At 37.3% G+C, this 14,871-nt stretch overlaps 1 protein-coding gene across 1 annotated transcript in view; it reads left to right on the plus strand.

Annotated features, from left to right (window-relative positions):
* The window catches only part of GATAD2A (GATA zinc finger domain containing 2A), a 197,845-nt gene that overhangs the window by 51,784 nt on the left and 131,190 nt on the right, over nucleotides 1-14,871 (plus strand). Inside the window, exon 2 of the mRNA XM_044671484.1 lies at nucleotides 9,930-10,021. The gene's annotated coding sequence lies outside the window, so the exon portion shown is untranslated. The remainder of the gene's footprint in view (nucleotides 1-9,929; nucleotides 10,022-14,871) is intronic.

Raw genomic sequence — 14,871 nt, forward strand, 5'->3', positions numbered from 1 at the left:
CTTTTTGTTCTCTCAGGTTTGTTGTGAGGATCAAATGAGAAAATATTTGTAAAAAGCACTTAGACTAGTACCTGCCACATAGTAGGTGCTATATAAATGCTTATTCCCACATACCTAGCACAGTGCTCTGGACTCTCTGAGTGCTTAATAAGTTGTCACCTTCAGGCTATTCCCCTTAATAAGTGTTTGTTGAAATGTATGCATGTTGTTTTCCTTTATAGAATGTTAAGTTCCTAGAGGGAGGGATTTTCATATTTTTCCTTTTTTATCCTTTGAGTACTAAATGATAATTGAAAGCAACAGAGTGAAGGATGAACTGGAGTGGATACAGATTTTGAGGCAAAGAGATCAGCAGAAGGCTGTTGCTAGAGTCCAGGCTTGTGGTGATGAAAACCTGTCCTAGAATATTAGAAATGTCAGAAGAGATAAAGGAATATATTTGATAGAGATATTGAGAAGTTGTGAGGAAAGGAGTGCAAACAGGTAAGAGAGATTTTACACAAAGATCAGGGTGCTGGATCTGACTGCATGCCCTGGAACTATAGGCTGTACTCTAAGAATGAGAGGACATTATAAAAAAGGACACAGCTGCTAGGGGCTTTTTGGACTTCCTGTTGGGGGAATAGCCTGAAGCTGACAACTTTCTCTTGCTTGGGATTTCTACAAACCTAGGAGGGAGTTTGTTTCCTTTCCCCTTGAAGCCAAAACCTCAGATCCTATGGTCCTGTTCCGATACATCTTGCATACTTGTGATCAATTTGTGTTCCAGTGTCCTGAGGAAGTGTTCCCAACTGCTGTGAAGATCTCTGCTGGCTAGCCAGTAAACTGTCTGTGGATAGCCCTGAAACCATCTTGGGTCTAACTCGATGAGGGTTGATCCCTGAAATAAAGGGGATCAATCTAAGTGCTCTGAAAGACTATAAATCTAACCAAAACATTATCTGGGAGGATTATTAGCTTCAGGTAGTTTTTAGCTTCAGATAGTTAGCAGGGATTTTCTAGACAGAGTATAAGTAGGCAGCAGGAAGACCAGAAGACACTCCTTTGCAGGGGTCTTAGAAAGGGAGGTGGTTTAGCTAGAACCCCTTAGATCAGGGCATCCTATTCCCTAATCCTCCTTTCAAGTTTACCTTGGTTATAATAAACCCTGAACTATTTTGTAAACTGCCTGAGAATTTGAGAAGCGTACTGAGCCCTGTGGAGGTCTGTCTGGGCCTCCTCACTGTGGGATACCCTCAGTCTTGGTATCTCACCTCTAGGGAAACAACCATACAGACTATCTACCTATTTCAGTTGGCAGAGCCAGAAAAAAGGAAAGACCTGAAAAGATCTGGGACTAACAGAATTTTTCAAGTGTTTGGATATGGGGGAGATAAGAAAGAGAGGGATGACATCTACTGTGAGAGTTTAGATCAGCGATTCCCAAAGTGGGCGCTACCGCCCCCTGGTGGGTGCTGCAGCAATCCAGGGGGGCGGTGGTGGCCACAGGTGCATGTATCTTTCCTATTAATTGCTATTAAAATAAAAAAAATTAATTTCCAGGGGGCTAAGTAATACTTTTTCTGGAAAGGGGATGGTAGGCCAACAAAGTTTGGGAACCACTGGTTTAGATGATTGGGAAAGGATGATGGGACCAAGGAAAACAATAGGAAAGAGGAAGAGTTAGGATTAGATAACATAAATTTATAGTAATTTCAGTCTTAATTGGTTATGACTTCCTCTAGTTCTTTGCTGTAATAGTTAAGTAGGAGGAGGGGGAGAGGTAGACAGTAGGAATGGTGGAAGAGCCAAGGTTGGTATTTGTCAATGACTGACCAAACACAGGACAAGACTGTAAGAAACTTAAAGAGTAGATAGAAGATAGTGTAGAGTGAAACTGTTTAACCAAGGTTTCAAGATTGGGAAGTTAGGAGTATAACCATACTAGAGTGATGGCCTGGGAAAACACTGAAGGGTGAAGGGTTGGTGGTCCTGGGGTGAATATGAAGAGTAAATTTCATAGTAATAAGGTCTAATTAGGGAGAGATGGAAGGCTAAAAATTATGTTCAGATAAAGGAATTTCTGAGCTTTTCAGTGTGGAAGTGAAAGTGGGCAATAATGGTAAGATCAATGCTCTATCTCATTTCTTCCTCTTGGAGTCCTTAGCTTTTTTTTTTTTTTTTTTTTTTTTTTTAATTTTGAATTTTTTCCCATAGTTACATGTTTAATGTTCTTTCTTTCTTCCCCAAATCCCCAACCCCCCCGTAGCCAACACACAATTCCACTGGGTTATTACATGTATTATTGATTAAGACTTAATTCCATATTATTGGTAGTTGGACTAGAGTTATCGTTTAGCGTCTACATCCCCAATAATATCTCTATCAGCCCATGTGTTCAAGCAGTTTTTCTTTTGCGTTTCTACTCCCACAGTTCTTCCTCTGAATGTAGCTAGTTTTCTTTCTCATAAGTCTCTCAGCACTGCTCTGGATCCTTGCATTGCTGCTAGTAGAGAAGTCCATTATGTTAAATTGTACCACAGTGTATCAGTCTCTGTATACCACCTACTGGATCTGCTCCTTTCATTCTGCATCAATTCCTGGAGGTCATTCCAGTTCATATGGAATTCCTCCAGTTCATTGTTCCTTTGAGCACAATAGTATTCCACCACCAACAGATACCACAATTTGTTCAGCCATTCCCCAATCAAAGGACATTCCCTCATTTTCCAAATTTTTGCCACCACAAAGAGCATGGCTATAAATATTTTTGTACAAGTCTTTTTCCTTATCTCTTTTGGGGTATAAACCAAGCAGTGCTATGGCTGGATCAAAAGGCAGATAATCTTTTAAAGCCCTTTGGGCATAGTTCCAAGTTGCCATCCAGAATGGTTGGATCAATTCACAACTCCACCAGTAATGCATTAATGTCCCAATTTTGCCACATCCCCTCCAACATTCACCACTTTCCTTTGCTGTCATGTTAGCTAATCTGCTAGGTGTGAGGTGGTACCCCAGAGTTGTTTTGATTTGCATTTCTCTAATTATAAGAGATTTAGAACACTTTTTCATGTGTTTGTTGATAGTTTTGATTTCTTTATCTGAAAATTGCCTATTCATGTCCCTTGCCCATTCATTTATCAATTGGGAAGTGGCTTGATTTTTTTGTACAAATGATTTAGCTCCTTACATATTTGAGTAATTAGACCTTTGTCAGAGTTTTTGTTATAAAGATTTTCCCCCCAATTTATTGCTTCCCTTCTAATTTTGGTAGCACTGGTTTTGTTTGTACAAAAACTTTTTAGTTTAATGTAATCAAAATTATTTATTTTACATTTTGTAATTTTTTTCTAACTCTTGCTTGGTTTTAAAATCTTTCCTTTCCCAGAGATCTGACAAGTATACAATTCTGTGCTCGCCTAATTTACTTATTGTTTCCTTCTTTATATTCAAGACATTCACCCATTCTGAATTTATCTTGGTATAGGGTGTGAGATGTTGATTTAGACCCAATCTCTTCCATATTGTTTTCCAATTTTCCCAGCAGTTTTTGTCAAATAGTGGATTTTTGTCCCAAAAGTTGAGTTCTTTGGGTTTATCATAGACTGTCTTGCTGAGGTCACTTACCCCCAAGTCCATTCCACTGATCCTCCCTTCTGTCTCTTTGTCAGTACCATATTGTGTTTTGTTTGTTTGTTTGTTTTTAGTTTTTAGAAAAACTTTCCATGGTTACGTGATTCATGTTTTTACTTTCCCCTTCACCCCCTCTCTCCCCAATAGGATAATTTTAAATGGAATTTCTCTGTCTAACTCTTGCTGCTGTGATGTGCTGGAAATATATAGAAATGCTGATGATTTATGTGCATTTATTTTGTATCCTGCAACACTGCTAAAGTTATTGATTATGTCCACTAACTTTTTAGTTGATTCTCTAGGATTTTTTAAGTAGACCATCATATCATCTGCAAAGAGTGATAGCTTAGACTCCTCACTGCCTATTTCAATACCTTCAATTTCGTTTTCTTCACTAATTGCTACTGCTAGTGTTTCTAGCACAATCTTAAATAATAGAGGTGATAATGGGCATCCTTGTTTCACTCCTGATCTTATTGGGAATACTTCTAATTTATTCCCATTGCAGATGATGTTTTTAGGTATATGCCATTTATTATTTTTAGGAAAGACCCTTCTATTCCTATACTTTCTAGTGTTTTCAGTAGGAATGGGTGTTGTATTTTGTCAAAGGCTTTTTCAACATCTATTGAGATAATCATGTGATTTTTGTTGGTTTGTTTGTTGATACACGGTCAATTATGTGGATGGTTTTCCTAATATTGAACCATCCTTGAGTTCCTGGTATAAATCCCACCTAATCATAATGAATAACCCTTGTGATCACCTGCTGGAGTCTTTTTGCTAGTATTCTGTTTAAGATTTTTGCATCTATGTTCATTAAGGAGATTGGTCTGTAGTTTTCTTTCTCTGTTTTTGTTCTACCTGGCTTTGAGATCAGTACCATATTTGTGTCATAAAAGGAGTTTGGTAGAACTCCTTCTTTGCTTATTATGTCAAATAGTTTGTATAATATTGGGATTAGTTGTTCTTTGAAGGTTTGAAAGAATTCACTTGGGAATCCATCTGGTCCTAGGGATTTTTTCTTAGGGAGTTCTTTGATGCCTTGTTCAATTTCTTTTTCTGATACGGGATTATTTAAGTATTCTATTTCTTCTACTGTTAATCTAGGCAATTTATATTTTTGTACATATTCATCCATATCACCTAGATTGCTATATTTATTGCCATATAATTTGGCAAAATAGTTTTTAATGATTGTCTTGATTTCCTCTTCATTAGAGGTGAGGTCTCCCTTTTCTTCTTTGATACTGATGATTTGGTTTTCTTCTTTCCTTTTTTTTTAATTAGTTTGACCAGTACTTTGTCAATTTTATTTGTTTTTTTTTTAAGTATCAGCTTCTAGTCTTATTTATTTATTAATTCAGTAATTCTTTTACATTCAATTTTATTAATTTCTCCTTTAATTTTTATAATCTCTAATTTATTATTTAACTGGGGGTTTTTAATTTGTTCACTTTCTAGTTTTTTGATTTGCATTCCCAGTTCATTGATTTTTGCCTGCCCTAATTTGTTAATATATGCACTCAAGGATATAAATTTCCCCGTGAGTGCTGCTTTAGCTGCATCCCACAGATTTTGGTAGGATGTTTCCTAATTGTTATTCTCTCCTATGAAATTATTGATTGTTTTTATGATTTGTTCTTTAACTAACTGATTTTTTGGAGAGTCATATTATTTAATTTCCAATTCATTTTTGATTTGCCTATCCATGCACCCTTACTAATTATTATTTTTATTGCATTATGATCATAGTTTACTTCCCTTACTCCCTTAGTTTACTTCCCTTTCTACCCCCTCCCTTTTTGTTCCCCTCTTATTATTTTTTTAAGGCCTAATGAATTCCCTCCCTCCCCTTCCTCTCCCTTTTTGAACTCCTCACCCACCCCTCTTACCCCACCTTGGTTTATCCTTTCTGACTTTCTCCCGTAGGGTAAGATAGAATTCAATATCCCAATGGATCTAGCTACTCTTCCCTCTCAGTATTAATTCTGCTGAGAGTAAGGTTTAAGTATTTCCTATTAATGCTCTCTTCCTCTCCTTCTTATAATAGTATTTATCCCCTCCCCTTCCCATGCCCTCTTAGTGTGGTATAGATTATCCTATTTTTCTTTTTTTTTTTTTTAAACCCTTACCTTGACTCCAAGGCAGAAGAGTGGTAGGGGTAGGCAATATGGGGGTCAAGTGACTTGCCCAGGGTCACACAGCTGGGAAGTGTCTGAGGTCAGATTTGAACCCAGGACCTCCCGTCTCTAGGCCTGGCTCTCAATCCACTGAGCTACCCAGCTGCCCCCTATCCTATTTTTCTTATTCCTTCAAGTTTCTCTTGGTGCCATCTTCTCCCCCAACTTTTTTTTCCCCCATAGACCACTTAGTACTCCAACCTCTCCCTATGAATAATTCTTTTAATTACTATAATAGTGAGTACAATTTTTGAGAATTACACATAACATTTCTCCATATAGGAATACAAATAATTTGATCTTATTGAAACTCTTAAAAGATGCACATTTAAAAATCAGAGTTTTTCTTTCCCTTCTCTTTCTTATTTACTTTTCATGTTTCTCTTGACTTTTGTGGTTGGATATCAAACTTTCCATTTAGTTCTGGTCTCTTCTTTGCAAACACTTGGAAATCTTCTATCTTGTTGAATGCCCATACTTTCCCCCTGGAAGTATATAGTCAGTTTTGGTGAGTAGGTTGATCCTTGGTTGTAGACCCCATTCTCTTGCCTTTCTGAATATCATATTCCAAGCCTTGCAGTCTTTTAGAGTGGAGGCTGTCAGATCCTGTGTAATCCTGATTGGTGTTCCTTGATATCTGATTTGTCTCTTTCTGGCTTCTTGTAATATTTTTTCCTTAACTTGAAAACTCTTGAATTTGGCAATTATTTTCCGGGGGTGGTGGTGGTGGTGACTTTTGAGGGTTTAAGTGTAGACTGTAGAGGGTGATGTATGGATCCTTTCAATGTCTATTTTGCCCTCTTGTTGAAGAACATCAGGGCAGTCTTCTTGGATAATTTCTTGTAGTATGGTGTCCAAATTTCTATTGATTTCTGATTTTTCAGGAAGACCAATGATTCTCAAATTGTCTCTTTTAGACCTGTTTTCTTGATCTGTCATTCTCTCGGTGAGATATTTCTTGTTTCCTTCTATTTTGTCATTCTTTTGACTTTGTTTTATTAGTTCTTGCCATCTTGCAAGATCATTGGCTTCTACTTGCCCGATTCTGGTCTTTAGAGACTGGTTTTCTGCTATAATCTTTTTAATTTTCCTTTTTGATTTGGTCTATCTTGTTTTCCTGCTGTTTGATTTCCATCTCCAATTTGCTTATCATTTTGTTTGATTTTGGGGCATCCAATTGGGAGTTTTTGTCTTTTAAACTGTTAATTTCCTTTTGAGCTATTTCCCACTTTTCTTGCCAAATCTCTTTCATCTTTCTCATGTTCTCAGATTTGAACTCTTCAAGAGTTTGTGACCAATTTTCATTTTGGGGGGGAAGGTTTGGATGTGGTTACTTGTTTGTCCTCCTCTGCTGTCTACTCTCTTGTCTGGATTTTTTCTGTGTAAAAGTTATCGAGTGTTAATGGTTTCCTTTTGGTTAGTTCTTGGGCATTGCTTGCCATTATTATACTGGTTTTTCCTTCTGTGTCAGAAGTCTGGGTGACGGGGTGGGGGGGTGGGGGACAGGCTCTGTGTATAGAGCTGTGGAGCAGTTTTTGCCTGAGGCTATTTTACTAGCCACAGCGCAGTGCTGCCCCTCTTAGCTATATCCTCATGCCCAAGGTCTGAGCTCTTCAGGCTCCTGGTGTCTCAAGTCTAGCTGTTTTCAGGGTCAAGCCTCTTGGGTGGTCCCAGTCAGCTACCAGGACTCCAGATATTGCCTCATGCTTGCTCCTCTGCCCAAGACTCCTTTATGAATCTCAGCACACGTTGCTTCCACTGTCTTTCACCCCACCACTCTGTGCTCAAAGTCCATATTCTTTCGCCTCTTGGGGTCTTAAGTCTTGCTGCTCTCAGGAGCAAGCCCTTGGTGGTCCCAGTTAGCTTCCAAGAAGTTAGTGAATGCCCCACACTTGCTCTAATTCTTGTGCACTAGAGCTGTCACTGTAGGTAGGTTGGGGGATGGATTGTCAGCTCATGTTTTGTTGGGAGCTATTTCACCACCTTATAGCATGGAAATGTCCAAATCTCACGTACCTTTAATGCTTCGCCCTATTGTGGGGTCCCTTTGTTCATCTGGATTTTGTTTTTGTGTCCTTTTGAGGTATCATGTATGGGTTGGTTAGGAGAATTAAGGTGCCCTGCTTTTGGACTCTGCAGCCATCTTAACCCAGAAGTCTAGTCCTTAGCTTTTTAAGACTTAACTTTTAAGTCTCATTTAAAACCTGTTAAGGCTTAACTCATGCGCTACCTCTAGTGGGAAGATTTTCTTGATATACCCCACCCCAAGTTGTTACCTTCCCCCCCCCCCATTTTGTATTTATATATATCTTTGTTTTTCCCAACTCTCAGCCCAGTGTGTTGCAGAGAGTAAGGGATTCATAGTAAACCTTTTCATCTATTATCTTCTTAAACATGCTTAATTTCCCCAATAGAAAAAGTTCCTGGAAAGCAGAGGTTGTGTGTCCACCCTCCAATGCTCCAAGGATCTGTCACAGAACTTTACACATACTGGATATTACTGAATAGAATTAAATCGATCCAAGTTTAGACTTAAAAAACTCATGTTAAGAAACTCTACCTTTTAAGACATACTCAATAATAGTTCATATGAAAATACTGTAAGAAGTCAAAGTAAATTTTGTATAGTTCCCTAAAAGACAATATATTTAAATTTCATAGGGTATTAGGTTCTAAAATAAGTGAAGATTATTCTCATTTGTAGCTATTTGTTGTTCAGTTGTTCCAGGAGCCCAAACTCGTTGTGATTTCATTTAGGTTTTCTTGTCAAAAATAGCGTAGTGGTTTGCCATTTCTTCTTCCAACTCATTTTATAGACGAGGAAATGGAGGCAAACAGGAGTAAGTGACTTGCTTAGGGTCACACAAGTAGTGTCTGAAGCCAGATTTGCTCTCAGGAAGAAGATGAGTCTTCCTGACCATGGTATTATTCATAATCATATCCATTGACTTTAATGTGAAAGGAAAAAATAATTTTATCCTGGTTTCTGCTTGCTAGCCTGCCTTGAAGCTTTTGTGAAATGATAACTAAAGTATTGGTATTCATTTACCCTAATCATTAATTTTTCCTAATGGAGTATATGGAATAGTAATAATATCACATTTGGGCAGAATCTTAGAGAACATTGATTAAAAGGTAGTATGAATGGACTAAAATCAGGATACCTAGTTTGGCTCTTACTTCATGACTTAGTAGTCATGTGATCATAGGTAAGTTTGTTAATATCTCTGAATCTCATTTTCTCAATCTATAAAATGAGTGTGAAAATAATACTTGTATTGCCAGTCTCACTATGTTGTGAGAAAAGCTTTTATTATTAATACAAGTTCCCTTTCTTAATAGATCTAGAAACCAAAGCGCAGAGGATAAGTGAGTTGCCTAAGATCACACCTAGAGTTAATTCAGGAACAGGGACTAGTGCCCAAGTTCTAATAGAATATTCTACCAAACTGCATTCATGGTCTTTATTATTATCTCTGGAAACTACTTATCCTTCAAGATTATATTAGCACTGAAACTTGCATCTCCTTTTTTTTGGCAAGAGAATGGAGAATGGGCATGGGAGATGTCCTCCCAGATTCTCCATTTTAAAGAGAAAGCCAGAGCTCAGGGCACTCTTCTTGGATTAAATCACATTATTTCCATATCCCTCTCCCAATTTCATTTTAGATTATGAGTGGACTGTTATTTATTAGTGTTTCTGTTACCAACACTTAGCACTATGCATGGTACCTAGTAGGTGCTTAAATATTTATGAACTAGATTCCTAGCTTGCCATTTCTAACCAGTAGAATTTCATTATCTACTATATATTTATAATAAATATAAGCAAAAGGGGCAGCTAGGTGACTCAGTGGCTAGAGAGCCAGGCTTGGAGATGGAAGGTTCTGAGTTCAAATGTGGCATCAGATACTTTCTAACAGAGTGACCCTGGGCAAGTCACTTAACCCCAGTTACCTAGCCCATCCTTGGTATTGATTCTAAAACAGAAGGTAGAGGTAAAGGAAAAAAGATGATAAAAGCAGAAAGATTGTATAAGACCAACAAATGAGAGATTGTCATTAGGATTTAAAATACCAGCAATCTTTACATAAGTGTAAAGTAATTTTATCTTTTTGTTTTCTTTTACTTTAGGTTCATCGACAGATTGAAGTTATTTTCTCACTCACTTAGCCTTCATGTATGGCCAGCTGATGTAGCCAAGAGTTACTGCACATAGAAGTCAGGTAATTTTTTGAAATCAGCTTGGTACAGTAATACTTGACTTTTAGTGCAACTTTGTAATTTTACCATTCTGAATAATAGGAGATTTTATTATCACAGAACATATTGATCATACTTAGTGAATTGATTGTTTTTTAAAAATATTAAGTGATTTTATTTTATATTAAGTAGTACATTTTCCTATTCATATTATATAATATACTTTGTGAGGATTGATAATTTGTTGTTTATTAGGTTGGTCTGATGGTTGTGGAAAGATCATTAACCTAAAGATCAAAACATTTCAAATTCTAGTCACTCTGTTACCTTATATCAATAGATAGAAAATATAGCTATCTTCTTGATCCATTTTTTTAAAGGTTCATTTTTGTCATGAGATGCCTAACGTTTTCTTCTATTTTTTTAGTCTTTTGAGTATCTTTTAATATTTCTTGTTGTCTCATGGAGCCATTAACTTCAATTTTAATTTTGGTTAAATTTTTCCTTGGGTAAAGTTTTGGAGAGGGAGAGGGAGAAGGGAGGTAGTTTACTTTTTTACTTTTACTTTCATTTTACTTTTTTTTACTCTTCAGGAAGTACCTCTTCAACTCCAGCTCATCTCCTATTGATAGCTCAAAGTTCACTGAGATCTTCTCATCTATTTCTATTAAGTTCACTTTGAAAATCAGTTTATTGTTTCTCTTATCAGTTGTTGATACTGTGACCTGGTTCTTCTTCCAGTGATAGCCTAGTTTCTTGAAAGTTTGCTTTAGACAAATGAATAGGACTTGTGAGCATCTAGTTTGATTAAAGAACTGTGTCATCATCTTGAGTAAATGCTGCCAAGGCTTCTGTGAAGAACCCAGGGTGCCAAGTAACTGTTTAGCACCACGTAGTTGGGACTAATCCCTTATTTAATTTATCAATGTAAGAGGGGACTAGTGTCTCATAGAGACCAGTTTGTGGACCTAGGGGAGTTCTGAAGTTTCAGTTAATCAATATTAAGAACCTAATTTGTGCCAGGCCCATGCTAGGCTTTGGAGATACAAAAAGCAACAAAACACAGACCCTGCCCTTACAGAGCTCACATACCAATAGAGGAGACAATAGAGACAGACAGACAGACAGACAGACAGACAGACAGACAGACACACACACACACACACACACACACACACACATTTATTTATTTATTCATTTATTCATTCATTTATTTATTTATTCATTCATTTATTTATCTATTCATTCATTCATTCATTTATTTATTTGTTTATTTGTTTATTTGTGTGCAAAGATAGGATGAATAGGAATTGCTTAAAAGAGAGAAAGTACTGGAATTAAGTAAGAGGAGTTAGGGAAGGCTTCCAGGAGAAGAAGGTAGGATTTTTAGTTGATACTTAAAGGTCAGGAGGTCAGTAGATGGGAGGAGAGAGGGCATTGAGGCTTAGGCCACAGCCAGAGAAAGTGCCCAGAACTGAGAGATGGAATATCTTCTTTGTGGGACAGCTAAGGAGGTCATTGTCACTGGAAGGAAGTGTACTTGTTGGGTAATAAGAACCAGTTGGTGGGGGAAGAGAGGAGGGAGGGAGAGATTGGGAGGAGAGTGAGGGAGAGGGGAGAGTGTGTTTGTGTTTGTGGTTGAAATATGATTGACCTCATATTTTAGGAAAATCACTTTAGTGGCTGAATTGAGATGGATTTGAGTGGAGAGAGACTTGAGACAGGCAGAGCTACCAGCAGGCTATTGTTATAGTCTAAGTGTAATGTGTTAAGGGCCTTTACTAGAGTGGTGGCAATGATAGAGGAGAGAAGGGGCACACATATAGCACACATATAAGATGTTGCAGAGGTGAAATCCATAGGCCTTGGCAACAGATTGGATATAGGGACTGAGAGATATCAAAAAGTTGAAGATAAAACACCTGTGTTTTAAGGTTGAAAGACTGGGAGGATGATGTTGCCCTCTACAGTAATGGTAAGAGGAGGTTTAGGGGGAATAATGAGTTCCATTTTGAATATAGTGATTTTAAGATGTCTACTGTATATTCTGTATGTTTGAAATAGGTAACTGGAAGATGGTGGAGATATGAGATTGGAAATCTTTGGGGAGTTTGGAGTCATTTTAGATTTAAGAATCATCAGCATAGATAGTAATTAAATCTCTGGGCACTGATGAGATCACCAAGTGAAGTAATATAGAGGGAGACGAGATGAGTGTTATCAACTGGCAAGAAGTCCAAATTTTATTGAATGAGCTTTGAAAATCTACCTGGGGAGTCTGATATTCCTCCTGAAGAAGCTTCAAAGCCTTTTTGCACCTTTTTTAAATACTTTAATATTTAAATGTTAAATGATTACTTTAGAATATTTACAACTGGTATTGTAATCTTTGTTGATGCTGGATTTTTTATTAGAATTTTATGCAACAGGGATGAAGTGACAATCAATTTTCTTATAACATATGAAGTATGTTTTTTCTTTCTAATCATACTATTCCAGGCATATGTCAGTGGGTGTGTCTTATGAGAGTTCTTTAGCTAACATTTCAGTGAGTCCTATTCCTCATGACCAAATATCACTAGTTCTGCATGGTTTTCTTTCTTCATAAGTAATCCTGGGGCAACATACGAAGTGTTCAATAAATACAACTATGATGCCAGAATACTGTTGCTAAGAAAAATTCAAATTTTGAGGTTATTTCTTTTCCCTAATACAAGATCTTCTAGCTAAACATCCCTTAAGAGTTTTTCTGATACTATGAAAATACACAGGGGAAGCTAGGTGGCTAGATAAGAGATGCCTGAGTTCAAATTTGACCTCATATATTTTCTAGCTGTAACCCTGGGCAAGTTATTTAACTCCCATTGCCTAGCCCTTATCACTTTTCTGCCTTGGAACTAATACTTAGTATTGATTCCAATATGGAAAGTAAAGGTTTTTTAAAAAAGAAAATAAACAGTCCCTGCCATAAGCTGATGATAGAACATTTGAGTATGTTATTTAGGCATACCAATATGTGACTCTATTTGGTCATAGAGTTGTTCTGTACTACAGTTCTCCAAAAATAGATACTGAATATTGTCTTTTAACAGTTGACACAGTTTTAACATTTTGATGCAGATTTCTTTGTGAGCATTTTTAAGGGCAATCTTTAGCTCATCTTATGTTCCACAATATTTACTATCTTCTATTAGTCTCTTCATAGCAAATTGAACTTGAGCCACCTCCACTGCCTTGCTACTTGTGCTTTTCCTGCCAAAATTCACCTCCCAAATTCAGTATCTCCATTAGGCTTTGGGTCCATGACCTGAAACTAAGTGGTGAGCAATAGTTATTCCATTTGGCACTTATTTTGTATCATGTACAAGTTTAGATCCCTCTATTCTGGTTTGGGGGTTTCTTGCCCTGGTGTACAGCCTTTCCTTGTGCTGGAATGCTCTATAGCAGTGATGGGCAAACTTTTTAAAGAGGGGTCCAAAGGAAAGGAAATGCTTATCTGTCAGTTTGTTTCTAAGGCAACTCTTTCAAAGTTTCATTGTAGTGTATCCTACTCATTGTATTCGCCAGATTAGGAATAATGTTATGTGGCAGGATGGAACATTTCAGGGGACCACATCTGGGGGCCACATCTGGGGGCCACATCTGGCCCATGGGCTGTAGTTTGCCCATCACTGCTCTATAGGCTCACTGCCTCTAGACTTCTTTATTTCTGTATACCTACCTAAGCTGGAAAAATGACTCACTGTGATATTTTTCTTGGAATTTCTGATCAGGATTCAATTTGATGTGTTTTCTAGATTTGTTTAAAGGAGTTATGGGATAGGGGTTCCTATTTCTCTCCTGTTTTGGCACCCCTTGTGATATAATCCTTTATACTCCAGCTTTAATGCTGTGAGATGCTAGTTGAAACCTATCGTTTGTCACACTATATGCCAATTTTCCCAGCAGATTTTTCCCAAAGAGATTCCTTACTATTATATCTGGATACCTAGGATTTATTGAAAACTATGCTATTGTGTTCAGTTACCTTTAGTTTTTATGTACCTACTCTGTTAAACAGCACAAATATTTTTTTATCCAGCATATCAGATATGATGAGCATTGCTTTGTAGTAAAGTTTGAGATTTGGTATTGGTAAGCCCCCTTTGGTCTCACTCTTTTTTTCAATATTTCTTTTTCTAAATTTGACCCACTGCTCCTCTAGGTAATTTGCTATTTTTTTTTTCTGATTCAGTGAAGTAATTCTTTGGTAGTTTAGCATGGCTTTGAATTTATAAATTAATTTAAGCAGTTTTGTCATTATTTGACATAGTTCAACCGTTAACAGTTACTATATTTCTGTTTGTTTAAGCCTGACTTTTTCTGTAAAGGATGCTTGTAGCTGTATTCATATGGGTTCTGTATATGTTTTGGTATTTGGATGCTTCAGATGTATTTTTTTTTTAAACCCTTAACTTCTGCGTATTGACTTATAGGTGGAAGAGTGGTAAGGGTAGGCAATGGGGGTCAAGTGACTTGCCCAGGGTCACACAGCTGGGAAGTGTCTGAGGCTGGATTTGAACCTAGGACCTCCTGCCTCTAGGCCTGGCTCTCAATCCACTGAGCTACCCAGCTGCCCCCTCAGATGTATTTTTTAAGTTTTAAAATTAATTTTTGTTCTGATCTTAACCATTTCAAGTCCATGAGTTCAGTCTTTAGCTTTCAAAGCTTCCCTGCTTTGCCTATTCTTCTTTGCTTGCTTCTAAGCTTCCTTCTATTATTTTTAAATTTTCTTTGTTCTTAAAAAGTTCTCCATGACTCTCTCTCCTTCCTTCCTTCCTTCCTTCCTTCCTTCCTTCCTTCCTTCCTTCCTTCCTTCCTTCCTTCCTTCCTT

Source organism: Gracilinanus agilis, chromosome 1, assembly GCF_016433145.1.
Source record: "Gracilinanus agilis isolate LMUSP501 chromosome 1, AgileGrace, whole genome shotgun sequence".
Lineage (NCBI taxonomy): Eukaryota > Metazoa > Chordata > Mammalia > Didelphimorphia > Didelphidae > Gracilinanus > Gracilinanus agilis.